The 18244-nt window shown below is 50.9% G+C and overlaps 1 protein-coding gene across 4 annotated transcripts in view; it reads right to left on the bottom strand.

Annotated features, from left to right (window-relative positions):
• Positions 1-18244, bottom strand: part of NTRK3 (neurotrophic receptor tyrosine kinase 3) — a 398764-nt gene that overhangs the window by 148481 nt on the left and 232039 nt on the right. The window lies entirely within an intron of this gene.

Genomic DNA, 18244 nt, shown 5'->3' with positions numbered 1-18244 from the left:
CTAACAAGTTTCCAGGTGATGCTGATGACACTGGTTTGGGGACCACATCTGGAGAATCACAGTCTTACAAGAACGACGGTCTTCTGAAATTCCACTGAAAACATATAGTGGCAGGACACTGAAAAATCACAAACACCACCTTCCTTCGGGTCAGGATTTAAGCAGGTAATGGAAGGTGTGGAATGCAAACACAGTGTCTCTCCTAGCACAGTCGCTCCACCCAGTGTGCCATCAGCTAGTGTGCGGAGAAAATGTCTGAGATAAGGACCCACCCGCTGGCGACACAGTAACAGCCAGAAACAACGAAAAGAAAAACCTCGGTGTGCTGTTTGTCAACTGTAAATCACGTGAAGTCACTTAGAAGTTGAGATGTGGAGGGGGCACCTGGGTGGCTCAGTCGGTTAAGCGTCTGACTCTTGGTTTCAGCTCAGGTCATGATCTTACGGCTCGTGGGTTCGAGCCCCACATTGGGCTCCACACTGACGGTGCGGAGCCTGCTCAGGATTCTCTCTCCCCCTCTCTCTGCCCTTCCCTTGCTCGAGTTCTCTCTCTCTCTGTCTCTCTCTCTCAAAATACATAAATTAAAAAAAAGTTGAGAACGTAGAAACGAACTCCCTTTGTGAGCTAATGCATTCGGTAACATAGAAACTATGTGGGAATCAGGTAGACGTCTAGCCACAAACTTGCCTCCTTTTTAATGCCACTAGGAACGCAGACAATCTTCAAAAAGACTCTGAGCCAAGTCCTTTTTCTGGAATAATTCTGGGTCCAAGATCTGAAGGTAAAACTATGAGCAAGGATCATACTGTAAATGCAGTGGACTGGGTACAAAACCAGGGCCAGGGAAGACTTGATCTCAGGCTGCCATGACACAAAGACAGGTTCCCTCCGATGCTTCAGGAATGAATGCTTCCGGGATTCTGCCTTGCAGTACCTCTCCTGCAACATGGGAGCAGATTCCTCACGGGCACACGGTCTCCGACTGCTCTCCCTACCAGCTTCAGAGACTTTTCGTTTTGTTTTTTTTGTTTTTTTTTTTTTTTTCAGAAGCAAAAGGCACTGGTCTATCTATGTTTAGAAACGCACACAACAAATCAAGAAATAAATTCATATATGGAAGGGCCCAAACGCTAGTCTCCAAATCCAGGCAAACTTCCATTTTTATAAGCCTCTGAAGACAATATAAATAAATCAGAAGTTGTCGAACCTGCTGGCAGCGATCGCCAAATCTCTCTCATTTTCTAAATAACATTTCTTGTGCTCTTTCTAGAACGGGGGCGGGGGGATGTCTTTCGTGTGTCTGCTTGAAACTGTCCCTAAATTCAAAGAGAATCACCTACTTTGTTTTACCTTTTTTATTATAATGTCGATGGCGCCTTTACTTCTCAAGTCATTACCTATTTCTGAGAAACTGATAACAATGTCAAGCGTGGTAAATAAAGACTGGAACTATTTAAATGCAAATTCTATGAATAAATTCATAACTGTTGCTTCAATAACCTACACTGTGTAACACTGGCACGGGATCTGCTCCCTCCACGCAAGGGGCCCTTCTCCAGTCCCCCGTGACCGCCCATCCCTGTCCCTCCAAAGCCTGTCTCCGCTTCCAGCTACTGCCACTGTGGCCTGGAAGGTCCTTACCTTCCATCTCCACCTATGTGCCCCTTGGCTTTGGAGAAAGCCCCAACCCTCTGACGCCCCTCACCCAAGCCTCTCCTCCCCTACTTTAAACGAGCTGGTGTTCTCTATGCACACACCCAGCCCTCTAAGCTGCAGGGCTTCTGTGACATGCATCTCTGAGACATGCTTCATGCCTGGATCACCAGGAACTATTAGGGGCCTCTCTCCCCAGCTGGAGTGTGGACTCCCTCACGTGGGGACAGTGCCAGCCACCCTGTTCCTCTCTCGGCCTCACTGCATCGACTCTGCAGCCAGTAGTTGCTCCATAGTTAGGAGTTCTGTGTAAGACCCATCTTTTGTCCTCATTTTTTTTCTCCCGCACTGTGTTTACTCTGGAGTTGGCATTGTGATGGAGAACAAAGGAGTGCATTTTGATTGACTGATGGCCAGCTGTATGTGGCACCGGTGTGAGAACAGCCCTGGCTGGACACACAGACACCAGCTGCATGATTTTTAATGATATGGAATAAAGGTCCATGGCACATTGCTAAATGAACAAATTCAGATTATAAAACCGAGTGCCAAATACGGTCTTGTCTTTGCATAATACAAGCTTATGTGTCGGCGTGTGAATGTCCGCGTGTGTTACGTGTTTGTCCGTGTATCTCTGCAAAGAAAAAAGACTGGAAGGCACGGCACCAACACGTTCACGGCATTTATCACTGGGTGCATGCGGTATGTGGGGCAGTTCTTATTTTCTTCTCCGAACTTTTCCGGAACTCCCCCCAAAATATTTACAATGAGTATATACTACTTGGAAGGAAAAATAAATATCAGGCTCTATTTTATTATTATTATTTTTTTCCTAAGAGGCATACAGAGGTGAACCAGAGCTGTGAGTCATACATGAGCATCAACAAGGGATCAATTGCTAACACGGAATCCTGCGGTATCTGGTCAAGACATGCAGGGACAAGCCATGGGCAATTCTGCGTAAGGGTCCGGAATTTAAATTTCCATCAGAACTGTCCCTGAGCATAGCACTACCCCTTCTTACGAACTCTCCCCTGGACCATTAAGAGTCGCAGCTATTTGGGTCACTTTGCTGAGACCAAAGGGGAGAAATGAGCTGACCTCCAGTTGGAGAGCTAAGCCACCCTCCATGCCAGCTCCCTCTGCAAACGGGCACAGCAGGGCACACCCGCTCCCAGGAGCCTCTCACGCAACGCCTTTGCCATCTACATTCCAACAGTGTAAGATGACGGATACTCTTAATACAAGAGACCTGTCATTTATTTATTAGCTGGGGACAGGCATTGCAGCCGAGAAGGATGCATTATAAATCAACTCCTTTCTCAGCCATTAAAAATTAATACAGTTCATAATGTAGCACGTCAGTAATTTCTTTATTAGAGCAGAGTGTAATTTTTTTTTTCTTCTTTTCTTCCAGGTTTTGTTTTTACTTCCTCCCTTCCCTGAGGATACCGTTTTTTCTAATGAGTGGCTGGGTATAAATTACCCCAGGGAAGGGTATAAAGAAACACAGTCTTTCAGATAGAGGTCAAAATGGAGGAGTAGCATTAGAAGCTCCCGAAAAAAGACCGCTGACCAATTTCCCCTCAGAAATACAGTCTTACTGTGCCTTATGGAAGCTAAGCCATGACATCCGTCATTGGTGTCTGACCCAGCGTGCCCCAGAAATGGAAGGCCTTTTAGGTCCCCAATTGGTTAGAGGGAAAGAAGTAGATAAGGATGGTAATTATAGGCATGTTGGGAGGTCTCTGTATTATCTGCTGAGGGTTGCTTCCTTTTTCTATTGTCTGCAAATTAATCTGACAGTCACAAAAAGCAGCGAGGTATCAGAAGCCCAGCACCAGACCCTTTGGCTCCCCCATAGACCCAGTCAAGGATGTCGGGTAGACCAGATGATGCTGGAATATGCAGAGACGCTGAGTCTTTGAGAAGGCTTCCCTTCGCTTCTCCCCAAGTCGTAGCTCCACGAAAAGCGAAAACTTGGAATCAGAGAAAGGGCAGGCGACAGTCTGCACTCCCTGACGTCAGAGGATGTCTAAGGGAGAATCCAGAAACTACATGTCTCCTCCATCCATCCTAAGAACAAGGAGGGGTTTGCAAATGGTTGGGTCAACCAACATGACCTTCTCAAGACCTCCGCCAAGGGGTGTGTATGTACGGGAAGGGGACCTTCCTGCGCATGTGCACACTGCCCTCCGGCCAGCTTCCTGGCTCCGGGGTGGGGCCTCACCTTGGTGAAGAGCGTGGCCAACAGCATGGCGCCAGCGGAGGCCACCAGCATTGATGTCTCTGTCAAACCAGCCACGATTGAGTTAAAGCTCCTAAGCAACCAATCCCCACAAATCCCCAAGCACATATTTAAAATCTATTTTCAGAATTACACTGAGCATAATTCAACCAATCAATGAGCCATTAGGAGTTTAGTCCCAACACTTCTTCATTACCGGTGGCATTAGGGCCGCCCGACTCAGCAGAATCCAAAACGAAGAGTTGCTGCATCACCAGGAATTCTAGGTCTGGGCATGGATGGGAGCTAACACAGCACCTGGTGAGAGGCCCGGCTGGCCACAATCTGGGTGACAAATTAAGCTACACGGCCACCAGGGACAGGGTAAGAGGATGCTTGGCCGAGAACGAGGCCAACTTGGCTCCAAGGCCTGTGGTCCTCCTCCTTCCGTGCAGCCCACACACAACCTCCAGCACCCTTCTCCAGCGCCCATCTCTACCCCACTGAGAGGCCCGCCTTCCAGGCCACTGAGGCTCCAGATGGCCTCCCGGGGGTAGGGATGAAGAAGGGGTTGCCTACACAGGAGCCATGGGAGTGCCAGAGGGGGACTGCCTTCTGCTGACTCCATGGTGGGCCCCATGGGCCACCCAAGCTAGCATCTGTCTGGGAATCTGCAAGACCATCCTCAGTCTCCCAGAAGGTGGGGTACAGGTGGAGGTCAGCTACCAGGAAGGTGAGGCAGCCCGGGCCAGGGCACAGGCACGTTCCTGAACCCCCAGGTGGGAACCCTGGCTCCACCACTGACCAGACCGCGACCTTGGGCAAGTACCACAGTTTCCTGATCTGCCAAGTGGGGGTCGCAACACTTACGTACCAGGTAGGCTTCACGTAGAAAGACCTAATGAAGGGAAGAGCAGGTGGCAGGCTCTGTCATACTGTGGCTTTGTCATTTCCGAGCCATGAGACTACAGCAAATGTCTTACCTATCCTGTGCCTCGCTTTTCTCAGCAACAGCACCTACCCCATAGTTTTTAAAAGTTAAGCCCATCTATTATATTTTTTCTGTTTTCTTTCTTTAAGTTTATTTATTTATTTTCAGAGACACAGAGAAAGCGTGAGTGGGAGAGAGACAGAGAGAGAGGGAGACAGAGAATCCCAACAGGTTCCACAGCATCAGCATGGAGCCCGACTCGGGGCTCCATCTCATGAACCATGAGAGCATGACCTGAGCGGAAATTAAGAGTCGGATGCTTAACTGAGCCACCCAGGTGCCCCTATTTTGACTGTTCTCAGGTGCCTGAGAGCAAGTACTGTGCAGTGAAAGATTTTATTATTATTGTAAGGTACTTGAGATTCAGAGCCTGGTTAGTAATAGGCGCTGACAGGTATCGAGGAGGTGTTGATTCTCTTCTCCTCACAAACCCCCTCCCCGCTTACCCTCTTTTCACCCCTGCCCCCACATCCTCCCCAGAAACCACGCTCCCCAAGGATCACACAGCAGCTCCCAGGAGTTCACACAGCTTGCTCAACTGAGATCATCACATCCAGCTGAAGCCACATGAAGGAATTTTTCCTTGCTCGGGCATGTAAGTATAGCCTTGCAAATCAACGGGACCATTTACCCGACCAGAACAGCGATGACGACAACCACAAACTGCCAGCTTGCTCTCCCTAAAAGGAGAAAAATGGGGGGTAAAACTGACACAGAATCACTTTTCCCATCCTCCTCCTACCACCTCTATCCCGAGAGGCTTCTGCTCACTCTCAGAAGAGCAGGACGGAAGCAGTCGGCAAGGCCGCACGACAAGGTGAGCACGATTTACCCTTGGCAAGGCACCGCAGGGACGGGCGTTGTCATTTCCAACAGCCACTCCTGGATTCTTCCTTGCTAACAGAACCCTGATTCTGTGCCGGTGTCCACTCCCCTCCAGGCAGCCCCGTGCCTCCGGAGAAGTATGTTCCATCCCCAAGCCCAAAGGAGAATCTGGACGAGCCTCAAGTGCGTGTGGTAATTCCGTTCTCTTGGTGGGGGACGGGTTTAGGAATACAATGTCACTCCAGCCAATGAGACAGGAGGGAATGTCTCCTGGGGGCTTTGGGGAAGGTCTTCTCAGTTTCAACAACACACAAGGAGAGACAACTCTGTGCTGTCTGGGTCCATGTGCTTAGCGGTGATGCCTGAGGCTCCTGCAACCATTTTGTAACCATGAGGGGAGCCAGTCCGGTGGTAAAGCAAAACACAGAAAGACAAGAGGCAGAACAATCACAGAAAAGCAGAGCTGAAGTCCTAATGTGCCGGGAGCCTTCCCAAGCTATTTAGCGGAGCTAACGTGATTCTCAGTTTCCTTCTTGTGTTAAGCCCAGTGGGTCACGACTGTCTGGCACCTGCAGCCGAAGGACCTCAACTGATACAATCAGTGCCCAAAATGTGAGATACGTGTGCAACTATGACAAGACCCACATACGTGTACATGTGTGTCTGGAGGATGTATGCGTTCATCAAGAAAAGACTGAAGGGGCCTCATTTCAAAAACAAAGTCACCTGAGCAGATGAGCATTACAGCCCTAGCTGCGGAGGGTACCTATGGGCACAGACATACAAGTAACTCAGTGAGAGGCACTTGGGAAGGAACACGGGTAAAGCAGGGGGGTTCACGGGCACTGAAGTCTCATCCAAGTAACGTTTACTGACAAGGAGAGGCATAAAACCAAGAGTAAAAACCAAACAGACGAAAGAATCTCGCTATGAGTCTCTTTCCCATCCCCCGTTTGGGCTCATGGTGTGTTGGTCTCATTAACCCAAAAGGAAATCGGCCTGAGCCCGCTGCTCATCTACATCAATCATTTCCTGACAACCACGGTATTACCGTGTTAACTCCTAAGAGCATCTCGGTGGCTGCGGATCTGGGTGATAAAACGCTATTTCTTAGCGTCGGGGAAAAGAAGTCATTGGAGGGAAGGATTCTTGTCTTTTGAGAAATATCATCGGGCTTTGAAAAATCTCTATTCTTGCCACCACTGAGCTGGTTCCCCGCCCCCCCCACCAGCATATTTGAATCAGGGGTTGTAACAACAGTTGTAAAAATACTGTTGTCAGGGAAAAGACGATCTATGTATGTCACTTAGGCAAGATGACAGGATGCTTTCAAATTCTCATGCCACTTCATCTCAAAAAATACCAGCTCAGGTGGTCGTGTTTTCTCATCTCCAATTTAGAGACGCTGGATGCCTTTCCCAGAGTTCCACGGTGGCTGAGCAGGTAGGCTGGGACCAGGGTCTAGGACCAGCCCCCTACACACTCCTTTTACTTTCTTTTCTAATGAAAAATGACCCCCTAGAACCAAGGGTTCGGTTCACTCTCTCGGCTGGTTGAGACCTTGCCCTGGCCCACTTCGTGCCAAGAGCATCATATGCCCTTCTTGAAATAAAGAAGCACTTTGACCTTCCACACCATGGTTTGGAAACAGTGGCTTGGGAGGCTGACAGCCTGCAACTCATGCATTTCTCCTTAGGAACGGCTCCCTGAGATTTCAGTCCTAAGTGGCAAGTCTGCCTGGAAACAGTGAAATGCAGGAAACAGGAATGCAGTGAAAATTTGGCCATGACCAGCATCGCCGGATCTGGGGGTTTAGGAAGAGTTAGAGGCACCTGCAAGAGCTTCTAGGCCGAGAACAACAGACAAAGACTCCCCTGATCCATTTGAATGAAGGGCGCTTAGCTCTCTGCCAGAAATCCTGAAGAATGCCACCACCCCAACTCTGGGCATTCCCATGGAACGCAGCCACTTCCTGTCCCTCCCAGAGGCTTGGGAAGAAATGTGACAGCACACATGCCAAACGGGTTCAGGCCCATCTGGGCACCCTGTCACATGAGTTACCACATCTGCCGGGGAGGCGAAAACAGAACCCCAAACCCCCAGAACAGCCCAGAATGCGATCCGCTGAACATCTGTGTCCACAAAGATGCTAACAGGCCTACCTCAAGAATCAGGCTCAGAGGCTCAATAAATCTGGCTAACGCTGCAGACCCAAGGCCCCTCTTGCAACGTTGCAATGACCTTCATCCTTGAAGGCTCCCAGAATGCCACAGTAAGAAAGTTATTTAATCCAGGTTTTCCTGAATGTACTTGACCACGGAACATCATTTTTGAGAAATGTCTATTAGCACCTCTCAGAGCACATGGCATTCGAGGCAGCTGGGGAGAAGATGGAGGGCATTTGGCCTCTGGGCTTCTGGCTACGCCATGGGTGGGTAGTGCTTGGGTGTTCAGTCGTTGAGCATGAAGAGTACAGCACAACGGGAACCTCCGGCCCCTTTGGCAATCTCCCATCAGGATTATGACTCATGTGCTCATTCAGAGGAAATGGAAATGACGACCATTTTCTCCTGGAAAAGGGCTTCTGGAAAGAGAATACTAATAGAGGCGACCACTAACGAATGATAGAGCTCCCTGCTGTCCCTAAACATGGGGGTGGGGAACTTTTTTCTCCTTTCCCACCTTTTAGCCTCTGCCCATAAGAGAGGAGTTTTTAGAGGCACCCAGGTGGCTCAGTGGGTTAAGTGTCCAACTTCGGCTCAGGTCATGACCTCGCGGTTCGTGAACTAGAGCCCCACGACAGGCTCTGTGTTGACAGCTGGGATCCTGGAGCCTGCTTCAGATTCTGTGCCTCCCCCCTCTCTGCTCCTCCCCCACTCTCTCTCTCTCAAAAATAAACAAACATTAAAAAAGAGAAGTCTTGGGGCGCCTGGGTGGCTCAGTCGGTTAAGTGGCCGACTTCGGCTCAGGTCATGATTTCGCAGTCCGTGAGTTCGAGCCCCGCGTCGGGCTCTGTGCTGACAGCTCAGAGCCTGGAGCCTGTTTCAGATTCTGTGTCTCCCTCTCTCTCTGACCCTCCTCTGTTCATGCTCTGTCTCTCTCTGTCTCAAAAATAAACGTTAAAAGAAAATTTTAAAAAAAATAAAAAATAATAAAAAAGAGAAGTCTTAATCTTGTTGGAGACACCAGAAAGAACCCCCCACCCTTCCCTCGACCTGTGTCCCTGGCTCCTCCCTCGGAGAAGTGAGTGATGTATCTGACGGGTGAGATGAGCAGAGTCCATCATCTACCATCTGGTTTCTCTTCTGAGCACGGCTCACACAGAAACGGGAGACTCTCCCTCCACATGTGGTTTTCTACAGGGCTGCTGAGCTCCTGGCTTGCAAAAGGTAAGTCAGGCAATAACACCCCCCCCCACCCGCCGCCCCCATGCAACTAGATGAACATCCACTGCTCAGACCCAACTCCTGTGTGCGCATCCCGAATTCAGGATTTGGGAGAGGCACCAAGAAGCCCACTTTGGCTTTTTAAGTCCAAGCAATTTTCTTCAGTCCAGCAATAAAGCCCGACTTTTGATTCCTCTCTGACCCCTGTGTGTGTGTTTTTGGCTGGTTCTGAATTATCACCCTGATAAACCTCAGAACAGACTGGATGCCAGAATCCAGTGGGAGGGGAAGAGAGAAATGTATCTCTGGCTAGTCTTGGGCTGGAGAGGATCTCCAGAGGGGGCTTAATCCTCCCACTCCTTGAAGACAAGACCGAGGACAGGCCAGGGGGACAAGCAGTCCCTCTGTGGCTAGGGCTCTGAGGGAAACCAAGGTCCCACTCTACAGCGTCCTTACTTTTAACTGTGGGGAGTGACCCCCACCCCGGGCCCGGGTGCAGTGATGCCCCTCCAGGCTAGGGGTCTTCCCCTTCTTTGCTTAGCCACCTTGAAGCACGTGCTTCTCCCCCCAAGTACTTTTTTAAAGCCAATTACTGTGTATTTACAGTGAGTACAATTATACCTAATTACTTAATTAGCATGACTGCATGCAGCTACTAACTTTGAGTATGTGATTATCGCACGGAAGCACAGAACAGATGAGGTCATGATATCCAACAGGAAGGCAGGTTGTCTTGGCTCAGGAAGATGGAGGGAAGTCTGTCTCTTTGGGCTAGTTGGTTACAGCTCCAAAGTGTGTGCTCACAAATGTCTAAGGTTTTCATGTAATTGAGGGGAAATGGATAGTCTTCCCGGGACAGGGAAAAACAAATACCAAATGTCATGCTTAGTTTATGTCTAGATCTGGGGGTCCTGGGAGTCGGCGACCAACAGAGGTTAATCTCTAGGGGCTAGGACCCTCAGGACAAGTATGCGGGCCCAGGACATAATGGCCTTGACTCCCAAGATAACCCATTCTGGCATCATCTAGCTCTTTCCAGAAAGAAAGGCAACTGGTAATGTGTCAGAGCCACCTTTTCCTCCAGCAATGTTGGGATCACCAAACCGAGCATCGCAGGATCCTCAGGGGTCAGCTACTTAGTCTAGTTGTATTTGAAAACAGGCTTAAAGAAGAACCAGAGGGAAACAATCCTAATCTACGTTCACTTAAAATGTCCTCTGAAAGACTCCCTGGCGAGCAAAGCCTGGAGACAGCCCATCACTGAAAAAAGCTAAGGCAAAATGTCAATATTACCTTCACCAACCTCTGATCCAAGCCGTACATGTAGTTGGCCCATCAAGATCCACCCAGCAGAATAAAGGAGGAGATGCCTCCCCCCACCCCCCTCCACCCATATCGGTCCTATTTCTCTCTGTGTCACGTCTAGCCAAGCCGGCCTTCTAAATCAGCCACAGGGAGCAAATGGCAGACCCTGGTATGCCAGCTTCCTCTTCCCAGCTGCAATCCCAGAGGACGAGTTCACAGCCCAGCCCTGTAACCAGATCCCCCTCCTTTCATCAGGCAAGTCCATCAGAACTTCAGCTAGAGAAAAACCTAGAAAGCCTTACTCTGCAGTAGCAGCTGCCGCCACTTCTGCTACTCGTTTGGGGTGGGGGGGCAGCCTCCCAGACAAAGGAGCCCATTTTCCATATTTCATCTGCAAGTCCATTATGCTGAGCTAAGTGGCTGGGAATAAACACCCATCATTACCCAGCACTAAGCGATGTTTGTTAGTACAGAAGGTGACAGAAATCTATATCATGCCAACGCACTATTAATACTGCATTATATGCACAGGCTCTGGGCTTCCTACCACAGCTGGGAAACTGGCTTCGGCAGCTCCCCTTCCAGAAGAGGCACGCTCCGTGACCGACTGGCCCAGGAGAGGAGGAGGAGATGAGCCACTCGCTCATTCCCGATGAAGGAACCACTGGTTCCAGCTGAAAGGGCACAGACCTAGAGGCTCCAGCTTTGGTTATCTGTGTGCAAGTCATTGTCTGGTAGGCCGATTGGGTTAGGGGGGATGCCTTAAGGCCAGCACCCCCAAGCAGCTGCAATGTAGCCAAAGAGGTGTTAGGAAGGGCAGGTCCTCCACTCCACCCCAGGGCCCAACGTAGGGTTACCTGCCACTTAGTAAGAGCCCAGTGAAGGTCTGCTCAGCGGCCAGGGAATGAAGGAGAAGAGAGAGTTTGAGGGAGCCAAAAGAGATGGGTTTCGACAGCCTTATGAGAACGAGAAGCTATGAAGAAGACCCTGGGACAGAACTGCCAGGTCAGCCGGGGAGGGTGTGTGGCAGATGTAGGGAGACAGGAAGAGGGGACCAGCCAGGAGGGGCTGAAAATCAAATGCACACCTATGGTTCCAAGTACAGACACTGGTGTAGAAAACAGAACCGGTACAGGAGGCCCAGGAATCCAGAGCCAGCTTGACAATGACACGTGGGGAAAGAGAAGGCATCAGCAAGGCTTCGGGGAAACCAAAACAGAAAAGGAGTCAGAGGCTGGAAAGGTGAAGGCCACCAGGGGCTGGGCTTGGCCCCATGGTAAACTCCCCAGTCAGTAAACCAAGGGGCCGGTTTTGCAGTGAACGTGGTGCCTGGCCTCTGACCAGTGACAGGTTAGGTGTGAAGCATGCTCACTATTAGTCTATGTGAGCATCCAGTAAAAAGTATACAATCAGCAGTTGCTGGTAGGGCTTAGAGCACAAGAGAAGGTACATCATACACACGTGTATGCACACACACACACACACACACACACACACACACACACTCCAGAAAGCACACTAAGAAGGCAGGTGCGTACTATCCCAGGAGATCCTCGGGTAGGAGCTGTTTGGCAGAGGCCAGTCTAATACAAAATGAAAAGAACCAGACTCAGTGAAGCCACTTTGAAAAAGCCAATTTGGCAGTCTCTTACAAAGCTAAACATACTCTCCCCATACAATCCAGAAAACACACACACCTAGGTGTTCGCTCAAAGGGGTTAAAAACTTACGTCCATGCAAAACCTGCCCACAAATGTACGTAGGAGCTTTACTCATAATTGCCCAAAACAGGAAGCCACCAAGATGTCTGCCGTGGACTGAGTGGGTCCCTCCAACAAGAGATATGTTGACATCTTAATCCCCAGCACCTTGGAATGTGACCTATTTTGGAAAGAGGGTCACTACAGATGTAATCAGTTAATTCAAGATGAAGTCATACTAGAGTGGGGGGGGGCACTCAGCCACTAGGCCTGGTGTATGCAGAAGGCAGCCATGTGAGGCTGGACACACAGAGGGGGTGCCATGAGAGGACAGAGGACTGGAGAGTTGTGTGGTTGCAAGGGACACAGGCAATGCCGCCAGAAGCTAGGAAGGGGTGAGGAAGGGTTCCCTAAGGGTTTCAGAGGGAGCATGGCCCACTGACCTCCTGTGTTAGACTTCTCGCCTCTTGAACCTCAAGAGAGTAAATTTCTATTGTTTGAACCCACCCAGTTGGCAATACTTTGTCACAGCAGCCCTGGAAAATTAATACAATGCCCCCCAATGGGTGAAGGGATAGGACACTGCGGTACATCCATTCGATGGAGCCTTAGTCGGGATAAGAAGAAATAAGCTATCAAGCCACGAAAAAACTTGGAAGGGAAGAACCAAAAACGCGCGTCACTAAGTGAAAGAGGCCCATCGGAAAAGCCAACACACGGTAGGATTCCAACTATGTGACACCCGGAGAGGGCAAGACTGTAGAGACAGTACAAGCATCAGTGGCTGCCAGAGGGTGGGGAAGGGAGGTGGACAGGTGGGCCGTAGGGGACCTTTCAGGGCAGTGAAACTGTTCTGTGTTGACACTGCTCTGTCACAACTGGCACAGTGAATGCTTTCATAAACCATGGACTTTAGTTGGTAATATGTCAGTACGGGCACATCAATGGTAACGAATGCACCACGCTAACACAAGATGGCAAGAACAGGGAAAACCGGGGGCAGGCGTGTGAGGGAGTGAGTGGAAACTCTCTGTACTTCCTGCTTAATTCTTCTGTGAACCCGAAACTGCTCTAAAAACAAAAAGTAAATAAATAAACACAAATGGACTCAACCCCAGGGCCAAGTATTGCCTTATCCGAAGGCAACCACGATGCCCTGGGGACTTGATTCTGTGAACAAGGGTAAGTGCCGATAGCCAGACCAAGGCTGACCCGGCCACGTGACCACAGGAAGCTTCAGCCAAGGTCCTCCTGGGAATCCCATCCCTCAAGAGCCCATCCGCAGTGCTGTCCTGATCCAGGAAAGGGGGAGCAAAGTGAGCCTCCGTAAAACAATAAAACTGTCCTCCTTCCTCCTCAGCCGGCTGTGGTGAGTGCAGGAGGTGCAGAGTGAATGCCTGTGGATCGCTGCAGTCCTTGGCAATGAGGCTGGATGGGAAATGGGAGGGACGCTGGTGTCTGTGGGCCTGGGTTTTCATCTCAGCCCCTCCCCCAAGAGCCACGTGATCTACAAGTCATTCAAGCTCACTGAGCCTCAGTTCTTTATCTGTAGAGTGGGGACAGCAGCCTCTTCCTCAGAGAGGGGGTGCAAGATCGCCTGAACAAAAGATGTACGATGCCACCCCAACGTCTGGTCCAGAGGAGGCTGCTGACGCAGACCAATGACCTTTCCCTTTGTGTCTAGAAAGTCTGGGCCGTGAGGATGCACTCACCAGGCGTCCTCAACACACACTGGTTGGTTCCTCCTTTGCCTCTAGTCCCACACTGTATCTTCAATAGATAATGGAGAATTACGACACAAAGGAGCTACTTCTCGGAACACACTCAAAGTCAGGTTTGGGAAACAGAACACACATTTTTGAGAAGCGACAGGATGACCTAAGATTTGATTCAAAGTCATTTGAGACTAGTGCGCGGCATTTACTCTAAGCCAGGGGTTCCCGGCGGGGAGGGTCACTTTGCCATCGCCTGGGCCTAGGAAGAGGTTGGAAATGAGCCAGATGCTGAACGATGAATAGGGGTGCAGAAAGGAAGGAAGGGGTAGTGTGGGGGCCGAGTGAGGAGGGGAGATGGGCATTTCAAGCAGGAATTACACTAAAGCAGCAGGTGTGGGATTGGTGTTCCAGAAGGAAGCCACCAGGGGTAAAGGCCGGTGAAGCACCAGGCAGAAAGGTGGAAGGTGGGCTCCACGAGTGGCCCCGGGGAAGCAGGGGGTGCCATTTGCCACTTGGAGATCAGCTATAGTTGGCAGCAAGTTCCTGAGCGTAGGGACCACGCGTGTCCCGTTCCCCACTGTTTCCAGAGCCTAAAAGGAGGCCTGCCACAAACCCTCAATAAATCCATTTTGAACGGATGAAAGGGAGAAAAATCAGCCCAACGACAGTGACTCGGAGGAAGACAAAGACAACACAAAAGGGTGCGGTCTAGTTTTGCAAAGAGATCAAGGGTGGCCAAGTCAGGGCCCCTGGAGAAGCAGAGAGGGAAATGGAGCTGCAGGGCAGGGACCTTAAGGAGGTTCGGGGGTGAGTGGAAGGTGAGCAAACAGACACTCTCTGCAGGGGAGGAGAGGGGAGGGGACGGCTGGCCAGGGTGGAGCGGAGACCCTGGCGAGATCAGAGGGATGGAGAGGTGGGGCGGGCCGACTCTGGGAAGGTAACAAGCAAGACAGAGACACCCTGTGAATAAGGCAGGTGCCCTGACCTGGGGACAGAGCAAGGGAGGACGGGAAGGCGGGCACAGGTTGGCTCCCCAAACGGCCTCCGCTCTCCCAAGCAAGAGGCGACGGTCTTCTGAAAATGGGTTTTGGAGAAGGGGATGAACAGAGAACTCCAGGGCTTTATGCAGGGCCAAGGCGCCTTCCAGCTGGCCCGCGGAAAGAGCCAACGCGTGACTCCTCAGGCAGCAGCCGGGATCCAGCCCCAACATCTGCAGGACAGACTGCAGCCGAGGGCTGTCGCGAGGGTGACCAAGGTAACCGAGGGCTCCACGTGGCTACAAACACTGCCACACCTCCCCCCGCTGGCCCATCTAGACCGGCCCCGCAGTTTCTAGTTCTGTAGGATCTAGCCCCCCATCGGCTGTGTGACAAGGAGGCCTGTATCCATTCCTTGATATTTTCGAGAACCAGGGGGGCTGTAAATAAACAATGAGGGGGCCTCATTAGGCTTCAGATTCCATACCTACTCCCGAGGAGGAGCTTTTTCATTCAGGTCTTTCAGAGTCCCTGGAAAGGCTGAATAAATTGAGAATAAAGACAATGCTGAGCACGGAGTGCTTGCTGGGAACACAGGCAAGCATCTGATAAGGGAAGGTATGAGGCGATCCCCAAACGTCCCTGCAGCCCTGACAGGCTAGGAAAACTGCCGGGGACCAGATGGAAAGACAGATAGAGGGAAAGGAGGGGACGGGAGCAGCATCCTGACCTCTCTGGTCAAAAAGGTCCCACCATTTATGGTAAACACGTGTTGCGGAAAGAAAAGTGCTTTTGTGCGACATCCATCACTGGGAAACCGGGGGAAACAGTGTCTCAAGGCAGGTGTACGAGTCCCTGCAATCTCTCCCCACGTTGCACATCTCCCATGGGACGTGGGAGGGAATCGATGGGAGAGCCCCCAGGAGATGATAGGAGGTCTTTTCCTCCCTTAATACCCTGTGCCTTGCCATTCTCCCTCCCCGAAAGGAGTGACCCCAGCCCCGTCTGCAGAGTCACGAATGTTCTCTGCTTCTTGAGGTGCCAAGGCACGTGCGGTTTTAATTATTTATGACAGTGTCTCACTGCACACGGGGATGTGCCGCGGAGTCACTTTTCTCAACTGATAAAGCCTTTGTCATCAGAGACCTGCTGCCTCTTGGCTGGCAAATCTCAGCTGAGAGGCGGGCCGGGCACTGCCTCTCCCCGTCAGCGTGAATCAGCCGGGGACTCACAGAGGCGGGGCTAGCCAAGTCCCGTTACGAGGCTCCTGCGCACCCCTTGTTGTTGCCATCCATGTTTTCCGAAAACAGTTAGGAGCCATCCGCGGTCTACTGACAGGACAAAATATGCTGCTTCCCCGAAAAGGACACTTCCCTTGGTATCGGAGGGTTTTAACGACCCGAAGGCAGCTTGTGATTTCCTTCACTGGAGGTATGGCTTGTTCCCTTATTCCTTCCAGTCTTCATCCATAAACCTGCTTCCCCTCCACCTCCACTGACCCCTTCTTGTTTACAGGGACGTACTGCCTGGATCCTTCAATAGTCCGCTTTGAATCACAAATGCAGAGATTAGGAAGGAAGGCTCTTCCTCGACGCCATTTCATAGGCCGATAGCTCCTTGGCTGGGACTGGATCCCCACATCAAAGGACACTCTGATCCCATAGCTCTCTCCACGGCTTGCACTTACTCTGATGGCCCAGGGGAAACCTCCTTCCCACGTGCCAGATTCATCCCCACCCGGCAATCGTCCTGGGAAGCTGGTATCAGGAGCTCACGCGACCCAGAGATTAGAACACCAGGAGCCCAGAAATTCCACCCTCATTATTCATGGATTTCGGATTTACAAAGTCGCCCACTTGCTAAAATTTAAGCGTCACCCCAAAACCCATACTCTTGGGCGCTTTTATGGTCATTCGTAAACAGGCAAGCAGTGGCGAGAAATCCGAGTCACCCGACGTGCACATTTCCACGTGACGTGCTACCTTCTTATTTCAGCTCTCCTACCGTAAATGAGCGTCCCTTCTGTAGTCCCTTTAGTGCCATTTTCTGCATGTGTGCTTTTTGTGGGTGATTTCACTGGATATAATGGCCCCAAGCATAGCACTGACTTTCTAACGTTCCAATGAGCAAGAAGGCTGTGGTGTGTGTGCCTTATGGAAACAACAGGTGTGTTAGGTAAGATCCGGGTGCTAGAAAAGCGTCCTTCAGGCATGAGTCATAGTGCTGCTGACTCTAAGTTCAATGTTAATGAACCAGGGATATCTATTAAATAGGCGTCTTTAGACAGAAGCACACATAAAACAGGTTATGTATTGATTAGTTGATAAAAACGCTGTGACCAGATGCTCACAGGAACCTAACCCTGGATGTCTCCTAGGAGCAAGGGTTCAGCAGCCACTAATTCAGTGTTCACAGTGACTCTGTTGGAACGTAACTACTGTAAATAACGAGAATCAATTGTGTATTCAATACAGCAAGGCCTAAGTTCTGTTCAAATGCTAACATGGCTCTGAAAAGCTCAGCAGCGTCAACTCTAGACCTGGCTTGGACTCCATGCTACCACCCCAGAAAGCCTTTCCTTCCAGCCACACTCAGGCCAGTCCAAGATGAACCTGACCGGAGGCAAGACCTTTAGCCAGAGCAGAACCATTCTTAGCACTGTGTTCCCCCACTATTTATCTGACACACAGGTATTTTTCTTCCCTTGCCCTGGTCCGGAACCCAGATATCCTTCCTCTGACACTGACGGGGGTGGGCGTCCGATAAACACAGAGACCAATTCTGGAGGACACCCAAGGTTGGAAGGCACATGATGATCTCATTCTGACTCGAGCCCAGAACCTCCCACTGTGGTAATCCTCTCTCTAAAAATTGGAACCAGAAAAACAGAAGCAAAGGTCAGTGAGACAGCTGAATGCCCACTCTGCCGTAGGACGGACCAGCGGGAGCAGCAAGAGTTCCGTGAGCTACAGTGTGGCCCGAGTACAGCTCTTGGAAGAGCAAGACTCGAGGTGCCTCTTCCGTGGCCAAACCCTGAGCCCCGCGGACAGAAGAAGAGAACCTACGGCACAAGCCTGGGGACGGGGAAGGGAACTCGCAGCCTCCCCGTATCTCAGTTTTCCTGTCGGAAGATGAGGCCTTACCATAACCCAGTCTTTCCATCCCTTCCAGCTCTCAGGCAATCTCCAGGGGCCTCTGCTGTCTCTCCTGAACTAGCCGACCATTTCTTGAGGGCAGGAGCAGGGGAGGCTATGCGCTGGGGTTGCCAGCCCTACACTGACCCTGGGACACAGGGAAGGGAAGAACTGCTGGCTGGAAGGTCCAAGCCACGGAGGCTCCGGAAGCTGGGAGAGGCCCTGGGAGCTGGGAGAGGCCCTAGTAGAACTCAGCAGGAACACAAAGAGAGGGGCTGGAACCAACAGCAAGTAAGAAACGAGGAGGAAACAGGTGCCCTGAGTCCTCTGA

This window comes from Prionailurus bengalensis, chromosome B3, assembly GCF_016509475.1.
Source record: "Prionailurus bengalensis isolate Pbe53 chromosome B3, Fcat_Pben_1.1_paternal_pri, whole genome shotgun sequence".
NCBI classification, from domain to species: domain Eukaryota; kingdom Metazoa; phylum Chordata; class Mammalia; order Carnivora; family Felidae; genus Prionailurus; species Prionailurus bengalensis.
This window is presented reverse-complemented; position numbering and strand designations above follow the sequence as displayed.